This window comes from Puma concolor, chromosome E1 (assembly GCF_028749965.1).
Source record: "Puma concolor isolate L17-30 chromosome E1, mPumCon1.1.hap2, whole genome shotgun sequence".
In the NCBI taxonomy this organism is placed as follows: domain Eukaryota; kingdom Metazoa; phylum Chordata; class Mammalia; order Carnivora; family Felidae; genus Puma; species Puma concolor.
The window spans coordinates 29,316,815-29,332,670 of NC_141680.1; the positions used below are offsets into that span (position 1 = coordinate 29,316,815).

Genomic DNA, 15,856 nt, shown 5'->3' on the forward strand with positions numbered 1-15,856 from the left:
TGTGTTGGGAACTTGATCACAGCATACCAGAGAGATTATACCCATAGTCAAGGAAATTCGTGGCTCTTATTTATTTATTTATTTATTTATTTATTTATTTATTTATTTATTTATTTTGAGAGAGAGAGAAAGAGAGAGAATCCCACGAGGGCAGAGAGAGTGAAAGAGAGAGAGAGAGAGAGAGGGAGAGAGAGAAACCCGAAGCGGGACTCAAGCTTACCTGGTGCAGGACTCGAGCTCACCTGATATGGGGCTCAAACTCAAGAACTGTGAGACCATGACCTGAGCCAAAGTTGGATGCTTAACTGACTGAGCCACGCAGGTGCCCTGGCTACTTTTTTTTAACTCTTAACCAAGAATTATTGAATCCAAAGGTACCAACTACTGTGGAAGCCTCTGAAATTCTGAGAGTATAGTTATCTCTAGAGTAGTGGTTAAATAAGAAAGGAGAAACCATGGCAGTCATGATACTCTCTGAGAAAGATGATGATGTACTATAAATTTGTTATATGAACTGTGATTTTTGCATAAAATTATGTACTTAGTTATTCTAAGTTTAGATTGATTAGAAATATTAACTCTGTTTATATACCATAAAATTATAACTATGTGTCCACATGCCCATGGAGATATAAACAATTATTTTAAAGTAGTTTTTTTTTTTTTTTTTAAGTTTATATTTGAGAGAGAGAGAGTGAGAGAGAGAGAGCACAAGTGGGGAATGGGCAGAGAGGGAGAGAGAGAGAATCCCAACCAGGCTTCATACTACCAGTCAGAGCCCCATGCAGGGCTGGAACCCATGAACCCCGAGATCATGACCTGAGCTGAAGTTGGACGCTTAACCCACTGAGCCACCCAGGCACCCTAAGGAGATAGTTTTTAAGCATTGTCTGTTAACATTAATTGACCACTTATAATGTTTCTCTCTGACACCACTTGCCAACAGACAAGAAATATCATATAATTTTGAAAAAAATTTTTATACAATTAGGAATTATTTTGAATTAAGTGGAAGTGCAAATTAAAATAACACTTCTTTTTATTACCCTCCCTCCCCCCCCCAAAAAAAACCCCATTGTTTTATTGAAGTTAGTTGACACAGAATGTTACATTAGTTTCAGGTGTACAACATAGTGAGTGGACAACTCTATACATTATGCTATCTATGCTCAACACAACTGTAGTTACCACCATCTCTTAGCATACAACACTATAACAGTATCATTGATTTATATTCCCTATGCTGTACATTTCATCCTGTGACTTATTCATTCCATAACTAGAAGCTTCTACCACCCACTCCCTTCATCCGTTTTGTCCATCCCATCATCCTTCTCCCCTCTGGCAACTGCCAGTTTGTTCTCTGTATTTATGATGGTTTCTGCTTTGTTTGTTTGTTCATTTGTTTTGTTTTATGGTTTCTACATATAAGCAAAATCATATGGTATTTGCCTTTCTCTGTCTGACTTATTTTCACTTAGCATAATACCTTTTTGTCCCAACATGTTGTTCCAAATGACAAGCTCTCATTCGTTTTTATGATTGGGTAATATTCCATCATACATAGATACCACATTTTCTTTATATTCATCTAACACATAGGTTGCTTCTATATTTTTGCTATTGTAAAGTAATGCTGTAATAAACATAGGTGTGCATGTATCTTTTCCAATTAGCCTTTTTGTTTTCTTTAGTGTGTGTGTGTCTGTGTCTGTGTGTGTATTCTCTTTGGGTAAATACTAAATACTAGTGGAATTAACTGGATCATATGGTATTTTCATTTTCAATTTTCTGAGGAACCTCCATACTATTTTCCACAGTGGCTGCACCAATTTGCATTCCCACTGACAGTGCATAAAAGTTCCGTTTTCTCTACATTCTCATCAACACTTATTATTTCTTGTCTTTTTTGGTACTAGCCATTTGATAGGTATAAGGTGTTATTTTGTTGCAGTTTTGATTTGCATTTCTCTGATAATTAGTGATATAGAGCATCTTTTCATGTATCTGTTGGCCATCTGTATGTCTTCTTTGGAAAACTATCTATTTAGGTCCTCTGCCCATTTTTTTGTTTTTGTTTTTGTTTTTGTTATCAAGTTTCTTTATTGCCTTTTTATTTATACCTGTCCCCTGTCTTACCCGTTTTTATCATTAATGACATTGACTTTTTAATTAAAGAATCTAGGCCTGTTGTCTTATAAATTAGTCTGTAATTTTGATTTTTCTGATTATTTATTTGTGAATAGCTTCCGTTTGGATATTTTCATCAGAATACAATAGGTAATGTTGTTAACATCACATTGTATCATATCCAGAGAGATGTTAAGTTTGATAATTTGATTAAGATGTCTCCTGTCATGTTCATACATTATTAAAAATACTTTGAGAGTTTGTTGATATCCTGTTCATCCATTGGCTATAGAACCCAGTGATGATATCTGCCTGAATAAATTATATCAGTGATTGCAAAAAAATGATTTTGTAATTCTCTCACTAATTGTGTATTTTTTACCCAGTATTCTTCTGTGAAAATAAATTTTCACTGTCCCCTCCTTTCTTTCCTTTCCTATGGACTTGGAAACTTGTTTTTGTTCAATATATCAATAACTATTGTAAACACCATTGCTTTTAATACTTCATCTCCTCAAAGTTGTCCAGTGGGGAGGACCCCTCAGTGCCTCCTCAATCAGTCTTTGTGCACTTTTTTGCTTTCTGGTGCATTAAGTCACATTGTACCTTCTATCCAAACCATTACCAATACTTCCTTCAAAGAAATTAGTTCCTTTTACAGGGAAATGATGTTTAGAAAGCAAGAATTGTCCAATTCTCTTGCATATTGGAAAAATCATTTTACTTATGTGAATTTTTCATTTGTCATTTACTTCCCGCACTTCTTTTCTGCTGTTTTGTAGTATCTAAAGAAAGGTCATGTGTTAGGCCTTTTTGAATATCATGTTTTTTAATGAGGCTGTTATATTTGGTTATGCAATTTGCTCAAGAATATTGTGCAGGAGGCACTGGTGCTAGTAAATTATAGCTTTAATTCCAGCAATCACTTTGAGAATTTTTGAAGCCTGCTGTGTTCCTGTGCCAGTGGGTTATCTTCTTGCAACTTCTGTTGTTTCCTCTTCAGAGGAAGAAGATGCTTCAGGCAACAGATGGACATGGCTCAAAGAGAAAGCATGTAGCTAATAAGTCTTCATCTATTTATTGATCTCTGTTCTTCCAACTTTGTTTAGCAGCCTGTTTGTCTGGATTAAGAGTCTATATCAGACAAAATAAAGATGACACCTCTAACTTTTCCTTGCTCTTCTGTAGCAAAGAAGAGGCCCCAACATAGGCATTACCAGCTTTCCCTGTGGCTACCCTCACTCCATTTCTCAGTCTTTCTTTTTATTATTATTATTTTTTTTTAATATGAAATTTATTGTCAAATTGGTTTCCATACAACACCCAGTGCTCATCCCAACAAGGTGCCCTCCTCAGTACCCCTCACCCACCCTCCCCTCCCTCCCATCCCCCATCAACCTTCGGTTTGTTCACAGTTTTTAAGAGTCTCTTATGTTTTGGCTCCCTCCCTCTCTAACCTTTTTTTTTTTTTTTCCTTCCCCTCCACCATGGTGTTCAGTTAAGTTTCTCAGGATCCACATAAGAGTGAAAACATATGGTATCTGTCTTTCTCTGTATGGCTTATTTCACTTAGCATCACACTCTCCAGTTCTGTCCACGTTGCTACAAAAGGCCATATTTCATTCTTTCTCATTGCCAACTAGTATTCCATTGTGTATATAAACCACAATTTCTTTATCCATTCATGAATTGATGGACATTTAGGCTCTTTCCATAATTTGGCTATTGTTGAAAGTGCTGCTATAAACATTGGGGTACAAGTGCCCCTATGCATCAGCACTCCTGTATCCCTTGGGTAAATTCCTAGCAGTGCTATTGCTGGGTCATAGGGTAGATCTATTTTTAATTTTCTGAGGAACCTCCACACTGTTTTCCAGAGCGGCTGCACCAGTTTGCATTCCCACCAACAGTGCAAGAGGGTTCCCGTTTCTCCACATCCTCGCCAGCATCTATAGTCTCCTGATTTGTTCATTTTAGCCACTCTGACTGGCATGGAGTGGTATCTGAGTGTGGTATTGATTTGTATTTCCCTGATGAGGAGCGATGTTGAGCATCTCTTCATGTGCCTGTTGGCCATCTGGATATCTTCTTGAGAGAAGTGTCTATTCATGTTTTCTGCCTATTTCTTCACTGGATTATTTGTTTTTCGGGTGTGGAGTTTGGTGAGTTCTTTTTGATTTTGGATACTAGCCCTTTGTCCGATATGTCATTTGCAAATATCTTTTCCCATTCCGTTGGTTGCCTTTTAGTTTTGTTGATTGTTTCCTTTGCATTGCAGGAGCTTTTTATCTTCATGAGGTCCTAATAGTTCATTTTTCTTTCAATTCTCTTGCCTTTGGGGATGTGTCAAGTAAGAAATTGCTGCGGCTGAGGTCAGAGAGGTTTTTTTTCTGCTTTCTCCTCTAGGGTTTTGATGGTTTCCTGTCTCACATTCAGGTCCTTTATCCATTTTGAGTGTTGTCCAGCTCTCCCAGCACCATTTGTTAAAGAGACTGTCTTTTTTCCATTAGATATTCTTTCCTGCTTTGTCAAAGATTAGTTGGCCATACTTTTGTGGGTCTAATTCTGGGGTTTCTATTCTATTCCATTGGTCTATGTGTCTGTTTTTGTGCCAATACCATGCTGTCTTGATGATTACAGCTTTGTAGCAGAGGCTAAAGTCTGGGATTGTGATGCCTCCCGCTTTGGTCTTCTTCTTCAAAATTACTTTGGCTATTTGGGGTCTTTTGTGGTTCCATACGAATTTTAGAATTGCTTGTTCTAGCTTTGAGAAGAATGCTGGTGCAATTTTGATTGGGACTACATTGAATGTGTAAATAGCTAGGTAGTATTAACATTTTAACAATATTTATTCTTCCAATTCACAAGCATGGAATGTTTTTCCATTTCTTTATATCTTTCCTTCATAAGCTTTCTATAGTTTTCAGCATACAGTTCTTTTACATCTTTGGTTAGGTTTATTCCTAGGTATTTTATGATTCTTGGTGCAATTGTGAATGGGATCAGTTTCTTTATTTGTCTATCTGTTGCTTCATTATTAGTGTATAAGAATGTAACTGATTTCTGTACATTGATTTTGTATCCTGTGACTTTGCTGAATTCTTGTATCAGTTCTAGCAGACTTTTGGTGGAGTCTATAGGGTTTTCCATGTATAATACCATGTCATCTGCAAAACAGTGAAAGCTTGACTTCATCTTTACCAATTTTGATGCCTTTGATTTCCTTTTGTTGTCTGCTTGCTGATGCTAGCACTTCCAACACTATGTTAAACAACAGCGGTGAGAGTGGACATCCCTGTCTTGCTCCTGATCTCAGGGGGAAAGCTCTCAGTTTTTCCCCATTGAGGATGATATTAGCTGTGGGCTTTTCATAAATGGCTTTTATGACGTTTAAGTCTGTTCCTTCTATCCCGACTTTCTCGAGGGTTTTTATTAAGAAAGGATGCTGAATTTTGTCAAATGCTTTTTCTGCATCGATTGACAGGATCATATGTTTCTTATCTTTTCTTTTATTAATGTGATGTATCACATTGATTGATTTGCACATGTTGAACCAGCCCTGCATTCCAGGAATGAATCCCACTTGATTGGTGAATAATTCTTTTTACATGGTGTTGAATTCGATTTGCTGGTATCTTGTTGAGAATTTTTGCATCCATATTCATCAGGGATGTTGGCCTGTAGTTCTCTTTTTTTGCTGGGTCTCTGTCTGGTTTGGGAGTCAAAGCAATGCTAGCTTCATAGAATGAGTGGAAGTTTTCCTTCCCTTTCTATTTTTTGGAACAGCTTGAGAAGGATAGGTATTATCTCTGCTTTAAATGTCTGGTAGAATTCCCCAGGGAAGGCATCTGGTCCTGGACTCTTATTTGTTGGGAGATTTTTGTTAACTGATTCAATTTCTTTGCTGGTTATGGGTCTGTTCAAGTTTTCTATTTCTTCCTGTTTGAGTTTTAGAAGTGTGTGGGTGCTTAGGAATTTGTCCATTTCTTCCAGGTTGTCCAGTTTGTTGGCATATAATTTTTTATAGTATTCCCTGATAATTGCTTGTATTTCTGAGGGATTGGTTGTAATAATTCCATTTTCATTCATGATTTTATCTATTTGGGTCATCTCCCTTTTCTTTTTGAGAAGCCTGGCTAGAGGTTTATCAATTTTGTTTATTTTTTCAGAAAACCAACTCTTGGTTTCATTGATCTGCTCTACAGTTTTTTTGATTCTGTATTGTTTATTTCTGCTCTGATCTTTATTATTTCTCTTCTTCTGCTGGGTTTGGGGTGTCTTTACTGTTCTGCTTCTATTTCGTTTAGGTGTGCTGTTAGATTTTGTATTTGGTATTTTTCTTGTTTCTTGAGATAGGCCTGGATTGCAATGTATTTATTTTCCTCTCAGGACTGCCTTCGCTGCATCCCAAAGCGTTTGGATTGTTGTATTTTCATCTTTGTTTGTTTCCATATATTTTTAAATTTCTTCTCTAATTGCCTGGTTGACCCATTCATTCTTTAGTAGGGTGTTCTTTAACCTCCATGCTTTTGGAGGTTTTCCAGACTTTTTCCTGTAGTTGATTTCAAGTTTCACAGCATTGTGGTCTGAAAGTGTGCATGGTATGATCTCAATTCTTTTATACTTATGAAGGGCTGTTTTGTGGCACAGTATGTGATCTATCTTGGAGAATGTTCCATGTGCACTTGAGAAGAAAGTATATTCTGTTGCTTTGGGATTCAGAGTTCTAAATATCTGTCAAGTCCATCTGATTCAATGTATCATTCAGGGCCCTTGCTTCTTTATTGATCCTGTGTCTAGATGATCTATCTATTGTTGTAAGTGGAGTATTAAAGTCCCCTGCAATTACCACATTCTTATCAATAAAGTTGCTTATGTTTGTGATTGTTTTATATATTTGGGGGCTCCGGTATTTGGCGCATAGACATTTATAATTGTTAGCTCTTCGTGATGGATAGACCCTGTAATTATTATTTAATGCCCTTCTTCATCTCTTGTTACAGCCTTAAATTTAAAGTCTAGTTTGTGTGATATAAGTATGGCTACTCCAGCTTTCTTTTGACTTCCAGTAGCATGATAGATAGTTCTCCATCCCCTCACTTTCAATCTGAAGGTGTCCTGAGGTCTAAAATGAGTCTCTTGTAGACAGCAAATAGATGGGTCTTGTTTTTTCATCCATTCTGATACCCTATGTCTTTTGGTTGGTGCATTTGGTCCATTTACGTTCAGTGTTATTATAGAAAGATATCGGTTTAGAGTCATTGTGATGTCTGTAGGTTTCATGCTTGTAGTGATGTCTCTGGTACTTTGTGGTCCTTGCAACATTTCACTCACAGAATCCCCCTTAGGATCTCTTGTAGGGCTGATTTAGTGGTGATGAATTCCTTCAGTTTTTGTTTGTTTGGGAAGACCTTTATCTCTTCTATTCTGAATGACAGACTTGCTGGATAAAGGATTCTCGGCTGCGTATTTTTTCTGTTCATCACATTGAAGATTTCCTGCCAGTTGTTTCTGGCCTGCCAAGTTTCAGTAGATAGGTCTGCCACTAGTCTTATGGGTCTCCCTTTATATGTTAGAGCGTGTTTATCCCTCGCTGCTTTCAGAATTTTCTCTTTATCCTTGTATTTTGCCAGTTTCACTCTGATAATGTCATGCAGAAGATCGATACAAGTTGACGTCTGAAGGGAGTTCTGTGTGCCTCTTGGATTTCAATGCCTTTTTCCTTCCCCAGATCAGGGAAGTTCTCAACTGCTTTGTTCAAGTACACCTTCAGTCCCTTTCTGTCTCTCTTCCTCTTCTGGAATTCCTATTATATGGATATTATTCTGTTTGATTGCATCACTTAGTTCTCTAATTCTCCCCTCATACTCCTGGATTTTTTATCTCTCTTTTTCTCAGCTTCCTCTTTTTCCATAATTTTATCTTCTAATTCACCTATTCTCTCCTCTGCCTCTTCAATCCGAGCTGTGGTCGCCTCCATTTTATTTTGCATCTCATTTATACCATTTTTTAGCTCCTCATGACTATTAATTAGGTGTGATCTATGTAGCAATAGATTCTCTGCTGTCCTCTATGCTTTTTTCAAGCCCAGCGATTAATTTTATGACTATTATTCTAAATTCTTGTTCCGTTGTATTGCTTAAATCGTTTTTGATCAATTCATTAGCTATTGCTACTTCCTGGAGTTTCTTTTGAGGAGAGTTCTTCCATTTCATCATTTTGGGTATTCCCTGGGGTGGCGCAGATCTGCAGCGCACTTCCCCTGTGCTGTTTGGAGTAACTTGTGTTGGTGGGCGGGGCTGCAGTCAGACCTGATGTCTGTCCCCAGCCCACCACTGGGGCCACAGTCAGACTGGTGTGTACCTTATATTCCCCTCTCCCAGTGGCAGGACTCACTATGGAGTGGTGTGGCCCCCGTCCAGGCTACTTGCACACTGCCAGGCTTGTGGTGCTGCTTTAATGGGATCTGGCATATTAGCTGGGGTGGATCCACAAGGTGCACAGGGGCGGGAGGGGCAGGCTTAGCTAGCTTTGCTGTCAGTGGTCCCTGCGGGAGGGGCTCTGCAGCTCCGGGAGGGAGGAAAACCCATCAGAGGGATGTATCCACAAAAGCACAGCATTGGGTGCTTGCGCGGTGCAAGCAAGATCGGTGATGGGAACTGGTTCCCTTTGGGATTACGACTGAGGGATGGGAGAGGGAGATGGTGCTGGCCAGTGCCTTTGTTCCCCGCTGAGCTGAGCTCTGTCTTCCGGGGTTCAACAATTCTCCCTCCTGGTGTCCTCGCCTTCCCGCTCTCCGAGCAGAGCTGTTGACTTTTAACATTCCAGATGTTAAGTTACGCTGGCTGTCAGAACTCACGGTATCCGGCCGCTCTGCTTTTGCAAGCCAGACTTCAGGGGCTCTGCCTTGCCGGGTGGGCTGCCCTTCTGCTGCCCTGGCTCCCTCCCGCCAGTCCATGTAGCATGCACCATCTCTCCTCCCTTCCTACCCTCTTGTGTGGGCCTTTTGTCTGTGCTTGGCTTTGGAGAGTCCGTTCTGCTAGTCTTCTGGAGGTTTTCTGGATTATTTAGGCAGGTGTGGGTGGATCTAAGTGATCAGCAGGATGAGGTGAGCCCAGCACCCTCCTGTGCCGCCATCTTTATCCCTAGTCTTCTTTGCCCATTTTTTAATCTGATTTTCTGTGGGGTTTTTTGGTATTGAGTTGTGGGAGTTCTTTTAATATTTTGGATATTAATCCATTATTTGATATATGATTTGCAAATATCTTCTCCCATTGAGTAGGTTGCTTTTTTGTTTTGTTGGCAGTTTCCTTTGCTGTGCAATTTGGTATAGTTTTTTTGTTTTTAATTTTTAAAAGTGTTTTATTACTTTTGAGAGACAGAGCCAGAACATGAGTGGGGGAGCAGCAGAGAGAGAGGGAGACATAGAATCTGAAGCAGGCTCCAGGCCCTGAGTTGTCAGTGCAGCAACTGATGCAGGGGTTGATCCCACAAACTGTGAGACCATGACCTGAGCTGATGTCAGATGCTTAACTGATTGAGCCACCCAGGCACCCCATAATGTAGTCTTAATATTTTATTTTTGCTTTTATTTCTCTTGTCTGAGGAAACATATCTAGAAAAATATTTCTATAGCCAATGTCAAAGAAATTACTGCCTAGGTTTTTTTATAGGGGTTTTATGGTGTCAGGGCTCACATTTAGGTCCCAAATCCATTTTGAGTTTATTTTTGTCTGTGGTGTAAGAAAAGTAGTCCAGTTTCATTCTTTTGCATGTAGCTGTCCAGTTTCCCCAGCATCATTTATTGAAGAGACTGTTTTTTCCCCATTGTGTATTCTTGCCTCCTTTATTTATTATAGATTAATTGAGCATATAAGTGTGGATTTATTTCTGGGCTGTTTTATTCCTTTTATCTATGTATCTATTTTTGTGCCAGTACTGTACTGTTTTACTACAGCTTTGTAGTATATCTTGAGATCTGGGGTTGTGATACCTTCAGCTTTTTTCTTTCTCAAGATTACTTTGGCTATTTGGGATCTTTGCGGTTCCATAAAAATTTTAGGATTACTTGTTTTAGTTCAGTGAAAACGCTATTGGTATTTTCATAGGGATTGCATTGAATCTATAGATTGCTTTGGGTAGTATGGACATTTTAACAATATTCATTCTTCCAATTCATAAGCATGGACCATCAACATTTCTTTTCGTGTTGTCTTCAATTTCTTTCATTAGTGTTTTTTAGTTTTCAGAGTATAAGTCTTTCACCTCTTTGGTCAAGTTTATTCCCAGGTATTTTACTCTTTTTGGTGCAAATAAAAATGGAATTGTTTTCTTAATTTCTCTTTCTGCTACTTAATTATTAGTGTATAGAAATGCAGCCAATTTCTCTGTATTGATTTTGGGTCCTTCAACTTTATTGTATTCATTTATTACTTCTTTATTTTGAATTACATTTTTTTAAGTAGGCTTCATGCCTAACATGGAGCCCAACATGAGGTTTGAACTCATTACCCTGAGATTAAGCCCTGAGCTGAGATCAAGAGTTGGAGGCTTAACTGACTGAGCCATCCAGGCACCCAGTAAAAATAAAATCTTAAGGGGTGCCTGGATGGCTCAGTCGGTTGACCGTCTGACTTCAGCTCAGGTCATGACCTCATGGTACATGGGTTTGGGCCCCATGTCGGGTTCTGTGCTGACAGCTTGCTCAGAGTCTGGAGCCTGCTTCAGATTCTGTGTCTCCTCTCTCTGCCCTTCCCCCATTCACGTTCTGTCTCTCTCTGTCTCTCAAAAATAAATAAATGTAAAACAAAAAAAATCTTAAAAAAAAAAAAAACCCAAGAAGTTTTTGTGTGGGTATTTCCTTTTATTTCTCTTTGGTTTATACCTAAGAGTGGAATTGATGGCCGTATAGTAACTCTACGTTTAATATTTTCAGGAACCGCCAAATTGTTTTCCAAAGCCGTTGTACCATTTTACATTCTTTTTTCTCCATTGTGGTAAAATATGTATAGCTTAAAATCTATCATTTTAACCATTTTTGAGTGCAAGTTTCAATTGTATTAATTATATTCACATTTTTGTGCAACCATCATCACTACCCATCTCCAGAACTTTTTCATCTTTTTAAACTGAAACTCTGCACCCATTAAACAATAACCTTCCATACCCCCCTCCCTTCAGTCCCTGGCAACCACCATTCTACTCTTTGTCTTTATGAACTTGACTTTGTCCATTTGTAGCTGGGTCATTTCACTTAGTGTAATGTCTTTGATGTTCATCCATGGTATAGCATATATCATGATTTCCCTCCTTTTTAAGGCTGAATAATATTCCATTGTATGTATATACCATGTTTAAAAAATCCATTTATCTGTCAGTGGACACTTAGGTTGCTTCCATCTTTTGGGTATTGTGAATAATACTCATATGTACATTTATTTATCTTTCTGGGTCTTTGTTTTCTTTTTTTGTTTTTGAGAGAGAGAGCATACGCACAGGTGCAAGCAAGGGAGGGACAGGGAGAGGGGCAGGGAGAGGGAGAGAGAGACTTTTTAGCAGACTCCACATCCGGCATGGAGCCCAACATGGGGCTTCATCTCCCGACCATGAGATCATGACCTGAGTGAAATCAACAGTTGGATGCTTACCTGACTGAACCACCCAGGTGCCCCTGGGTCCTTGTTTTCACTTCTTTTCTATATATACCTAGAGGTAGAATTGCTAGATCATATGGTAATTCTCTGTCATGTTTTGAGGTCCTATAACTTTTTATTTATTTACTTATTTTATTTCATTAAAATTTTTTTTTAATGTTTATTTATTTTTTGAGAGAGAGAGTGACAGAACATGAGCAGGAGGGGGCAGAGAGAGAGGGAGACACAGAATCTGAAGCAGGCTCCAGGCTCTGAACTGTCAGCACAGAGCCTGATGCAGGGCTTGAACTCACAAACCACAAGATCATGACATGAGCTGAAGTCAGATGCCTAACCGACTGAGCCACCTAGGTGCCCCATTTGTTTATTTATTTTAAAGATTTTATTTTTAAGTAATCTCCACACACAACGCGGAGCTCAAACTCACAACCCTGAGATCAAAAATCAAATGCTTTACCAACTGAGCCAGCTAGGTGCCCTGAGCAACTATAACTTTAAATACTCATAATATTTATCTAATAACTCCCCCTTTATTTGTGTTATATTTGGGAAGAAAACCATGATCTTAATGTTTGTTGAGTTCACTGACATTAATTCAAATGATTTATATATATATATATATATATATATATATATATATATATATATATATCAAGGAACAAGAAAGTAACCAGTTAGACTTACTTCTAATATCTCTACATGGTGATAGTGCAATAAACATTCATTGAACATTACTATGTACCAACCTCTATGATTGTGTGTGTGTGTGTGTTCATATCCACATACATACATATTATTTTGTTTAGCTGCATTATCCTTATTCTAGTCTACTGTGATTTGGAGTCTGTCGGTAATTGTGCATAAATAAAAGTCAACACTTTTCAATAGAATCCACTTAAATATCAAGATATAGTAAACTACAAACTCCTGTTACCATGTTCCTCACCTATATTTGTTTCAGAAAGATAATTTTGTTTTCTTTTGAGCATTTTCTTTGCAGATCTTTCTTTCTTTTTTTGCCCATAATCAAAACTTTATTGAAAAACTGATACCAAAATAGGAGATCACTGCTATATACCTTACAAAATTAAACATAATTACATTATCTTGGTAGATTAACTGGAATTACTGAATTGATAAGGCTTTCTGCAATATAACACAAATTCAAGATGTTGTGTGGATTATTAGTGTTGCTTTCTTCTAAATGAACACCCTTCTGTGAGTCTGGCCTTTCCTTCTGTTGGGTGGCACAACACTGTTGAACAGCCTACCCAAAGAGCCACTGTCTAAGCATGGCTGCAAACCATGGTAATCTTGTAGCAACTTGGATGTTTTATATCCATAAAATTGGAATTTAGGCTTTTAGCTAGCTGTTTCTCTGTATGTTTTTTGTTTTTCTAAGGACGGGTATAGTAAATCTCTAGCCAATGAGGACAGGTCTCAATATCATTGGGGTATATACTGAGAAGACACCTGGAAAGGCATCATAATATACACATTCCTTTATATACCAGACTATACATTTGGTGTCATCTATTATTTCTTTGCTCCTATCAAACATACCACTAAGTTCTCTTAAGTGTTTCCTTTTTTTTGTTTGTTTTTAAAAACCCAATGTATTTACTTAATATAGTCATCACAAGGGCTCAACCAGAGACTTAATTTAAAAAACAGAAACAAAACAAAAATAACACCACAGTTTAAGATACAGAGTTCTAGGCAGAAATGAAGGAAAGGACAGACGATCTAAGGAGAAAATAAAAAGACAACACAAGGAAAGAGGGTAGACAGCCAGGGATCTTGGCTGGAGACCTGCTTTGAATAGGTTTCTTGCAGATACTTCTTATATGCTATAGGGTTTTTCTAGAGCTCAGCAGCAAGTGTGTTCAAAGGGCTATTGATGTTAGGTTCTAGCAGGCTCTGGATGGACAGTAGGATGGTCCTGACGTCATACAGTGCAGACCACTTATCTTTCAGGATGTCCAGGCAGATGTTACCCTGGGTGTCCACGTTGGGGTGGTAGCAGGGCGTGAGGAACTTTACTGTAGGCATATTGTAAGGGTAGCCCCTGGGCAACTCCAGGGAGAGCCTATACCTCAGGTCCTCATATACTATGCCAGCTGCTTCATGGATGGTCCCACCCATTTGAAAAGGTTGTCTGATTCAGGGAAGGCAGAAATTCCTTTGTCACCAGACATTATAAGGATCATTAGCTTCTGCTATAGCCTCTTGCCCACGGGGCCCTGGGCGGCATCCCCGCTGGGCTCAGCTCCTTTGCTGGCAGTGGCTGGGTTGCAGTTCTGGGAGGCCATCTGGACGGCGAGACAGAGAGACAGAAACTCAGAGAGCACAACTGCACCTGCCTCGTAACGGCTTTCATGGTATCTCTCTATTGTCCCTTTCCTAGTTCTTTTTTTTTTTTTTAAGTTTTTATTTATTTATTTTTTTAGTCATTTGTACATGAGGCTCAAACTCACAACCCTGAGATCAAGAGTCGCATGCTCCTCCAACTGAGCCAGCCAGGCGCCCCTGTCCCTTTCCTACTTCCATTGCTCATTCTATAGGTCTTGATCACTACCTGAAGGATTATTTTAACAGTTTTAAGTTAGAGTTTCTCTTCTTTTTCCTTCTTGTGAGAATCATCTTTATTTACTATTAATATCATCAAAAGCTTAGAGAAAAATCTCCAAGGAAACAAGGAGTAGAGGGCCATAAACTGAGTCTCTGTCACAGCCAGGAGATAAAGTCCATGAAGGAGATATCTGAAGAGTAGGAAGATAACCAAGATAGTATATATAGTTTTATAGAAATCAAGAGTTCATTTTAAGAAGATAGGAACAAGAAGAAAACATGAGAAAGGGTATCCAAATTATATGCTATTGGACAAGATTATCTTTTGCTTGTTTGCAAAAATTTGGCAAAGGATGTTCGTCTATGGGATGTTATTATTATAGGACCTGGACAGTTGGTGGGAATGGAATGAGAAGAATGAAACTGGTTTTAAAGCAACAACAGAGTCAGGAGAAGGAGTTAATTTCCCCCCCAGGCATTTCTCCCCAATATAGGGAAGTTCTATATGTATATTTGAAGTCTGTACAAAGGGAGATATTGAAAAGGTTATAGAAATATAGGAAACTTAAGGCTGTGGAGGATGTGGGGAGGAAACAACAATAATAGTGGTAGTGCTAGGGGCTGAGTAGGGATGAGAATACCCATTGATGTTTTCCTTTTCAGATGAAAAGGCAGGAAGCTGGTGTTTCTACTAGATATTTTCTATTTTCTTCGTATAATAGTTGGTGAGGTCTTGTGCCAAGAAGGAGTAGATGCTAACTGGAGGGAGTGGAGAAAGTTTGGAATAGTTAGTATTGCAGGGTTTGCTAAGGAGCCATCAGGGAATGAAAAGAATTACCAAGTGTCAGAAAGGACCCTTTTGAAATGCATTTATGGAATACTGTTTATATTCTGAAATGAATTTGAGGGGCGCCTGGATATCACATTCAAGCATCTTGACTAACCGACTCTTGATTTTGGCTTAGGTCATGATCTCACAGTCGTGGGATTGAGCCCCCCCTGTTGGGCTCCTTGCTGGGCATGGGGTCTGCTTGGGATTCTCTCACCCACCCTCCTTCTTTGCCCCTCCCCAGCTCAGTTGCACATGTGCTCTCTCTCTCAAAATAAAGAAACATTTAAAATGAATTTGAACGGGCTCCTGGGTAGTTCAGTCGGTTAAGTGTCCATCTTCGGCTCAGGTCATGATCTCCTGGTTCATGGGTTTGAGCCTCGCATCAGGCTCTGCACTGACAGTTCAGAGCCTGGAGCCTGCTTTGGATTCTGTGTCTCCCTCTCTCTCTGCGCCTCCCCCGCTTGCACTCTATCTCTGTTTGTCAAACATAAATAAACGTTAAAATGAATTTGAAAAACCAACGTAACCTATAGTCTCTTGAGTTGGTGTGAATTTGTATAGGAAAGTCAATTAATTGGTACTTATACATACTTTAGCCTCATGACAGTATGTTTAAGAATTTTATGATATGTAGTTTTAAATTTTCTTACTCATTAAGAACAAAATAGTT

General features: G+C 38.7%; 1 protein-coding gene and 2 pseudogenes across 4 annotated transcripts in view; 1 reads left to right on the top strand and 2 right to left on the bottom strand.

The window, feature by feature from the left end:
* SKA2 (spindle and kinetochore associated complex subunit 2) overlaps positions 1-15,856 on the top strand; it is a 46,644-nt gene that overhangs the window by 23,141 nt on the left and 7,647 nt on the right. The gene's annotated exons all lie outside the window — the stretch shown is intronic.
* LOC112854768 (small ribosomal subunit protein eS27-like pseudogene) lies at positions 12,794-13,126 on the bottom strand (annotated as a pseudogene).
* Positions 13,530-14,095, bottom strand: LOC112852129 (ubiquitin-conjugating enzyme E2 C pseudogene; annotated as a pseudogene).